Below are 2,033 nucleotides of genomic sequence, written 5' to 3'. Positions count from 1 at the left end.
GACAGGGGCAGTGGATGTGTTCCCCTGAGAGCCAAAGATGACAGCAAACTTACACTTGACACTAGTGGCCAGTGACAATCTGAGCTGACATGACATGCTAGTGTGAGTCCATGAGTCTCTGCAGTTGAGCCTGATGAGGATCAAACAGCTGTGTTCAGAGGTGTCTATTGTCAGTCCATGGACACGCTCTTCTCTGACAACATTGTGTTGAAGAAAGTGGAATTCCCAGCTAAGCTAGAAGGTGAATATATCTACAACGTCAAGATACTGAGAATAGGTTTTAAAGGACTGATGTTGACAAAATAATTCCTGTGGATAAATTAGTAAGGACACTTTTTTTTAAAAAAAAAATCTTGAGACAGGCTTTCACTTCACTTTGGTTTGGGGATCAAACTCATGACCTTGTGCTTGCCTGGCAAGCACTTATTCTACTGAGCTATATCCCTGGCCCTTAAGAAGTTTTTTGATGCAAGCAAGGGTGTAAAAGAGTACGTCCCTGTAGCTGTCAGACAAGGTCAGGAGACTGCCCCAGTTCCTTCCTTGCTGTCCCAGCTCTGAATAAACCAAAGAAACTCTCAACTCCAGCAGCACAGCTCCACAGAGACCCATTGTAACCCTGAGAATGACTGTAGTTCCTCAGGCCTGACTGGGGTGTGGGAGAACCCTGGGGTGGGGACAGGTGAAAAGTGGCTCTGAGGCGGCAGGTCAGCGACCAAAGGAAGAAAGATCTCTACTGTGTGGAGCTAAGGAGCACTGGACTGCTTTGCCAGGGAGGTGAGGGGGACATGACCCTGTAAGCAGAGGATTGTAGACATACTCTATGCCACAGATGAAGGCTTTGCTATACCTGGTGAAGGTGACGTGGGAAAAAAATTCCCAGCCTGCTAGGTGTCCAAGATGCTGACCTCCTGTTCTCTAAAATCAAGGAATGAGGGCTGGGGAGTTGGTTCAGTAGAATAAGTGCTTGTCTGGCAAAGCACAAGGGCCTGAGTTCAATGCCTGGTTCAAAAAAAAAAAAAAAAAATCAAGGAATGAATTCTAGGAACAACAGAGGTTAAGGGTTGGAAGAATCTATTGAGAGAAAGAAAGCTTCCGTTTGAGAGGGACAGAGGGGGCCCAGAAAGGGGAACGTCACAGAAGTTCCATTTCTTTCCAATAAATTGGAGGAGCCCCAACCAGGCTTCTCAAGGGTGTTTATGGAGCAAAGGTATGAGGTAAAGTGGGACAGAACTACAGCCAATCCATAAGATTACGTCTAGCCCCTTAGGTAATATCGATCCAGTGGCAAAGCATAGGGTGGGTGTGAGGTGGGACAAAACTGTGTTCAACTAATAAGGTCACAGTATAGTCTCTTGGGTGATACCATTAAATGGGGATCAAAAGGGGAAGCCAGGGGCCAGGGAGATGGCTCAGCAGATTAAGTGCTTCCCTGGCAAGCACAAGGGTTCTGAGTTCAATCCTCGGTTCTGCCCCCAAAAAGAGGGGGAAGCCATTCACACAGCAAGAGCACAAGGAATGGACAAGGACCCCCCTGGAGGGGGAGGGTAAGAAGGTTTGGTCCTGCACCCCAAGGTGCTTGATGTCTACTTGGAATATCAGTCACTGGGGTGCATCCCTAGGGGAAGTATATGAGGGGCAATTCCTTTTTTCTTTTTCAGTGAACATGCCTCCAGGCACAGCAGTCTTCTGCAGTGACTTCAAGAGGGCTCAGGCCTGTCTGACTGCTAAATAGCTCAGTGGATTAAAGCGCTTGCAAGCAGGTACAGGGGCTGGGGTTCCAGGCCCCGCCCCCAGGGCACATTGAGTCTGGACGTGGCAGCACAAGCCTGTAATCCCAGCTCTTGGGAGGCTGTAAACAGGCAGATCACTATGAGTCCATCTAATAGTGAGACCCTGGGGCTGGTGAGATGGCTCAGTGGTCTAAAGCACCTACTTAGAACAAACTAAGCTGAGCAAAGCACAGGGACCAGGTTCAATCCCCCAGCACCACATGCCAGCCTGCCCCACCCCCAATAAATAAATAAACAAATAAA

At 48.4% G+C, this 2,033-nt stretch overlaps 1 pseudogene; it reads left to right on the top strand.

The window, feature by feature from the left end:
- Positions 1–37: 37 nt before the first annotated feature.
- LOC111817039 lies at positions 38–888 on the top strand (annotated as a pseudogene).
- The last annotated feature ends 1,145 nt before the right edge of the window (positions 889–2,033 follow it).

Source organism: Octodon degus, unplaced genomic scaffold (genome assembly GCF_000260255.1).
Source record: "Octodon degus isolate 3935 unplaced genomic scaffold, OctDeg1.0 scaffold00047, whole genome shotgun sequence".
In the NCBI taxonomy this organism is placed as follows: Eukaryota; Metazoa; Chordata; class Mammalia; order Rodentia; family Octodontidae; genus Octodon; species Octodon degus.
Note: the sequence above shows the minus strand (reverse complement) of the source record. Positions and strands in the feature narration are given on the sequence as shown.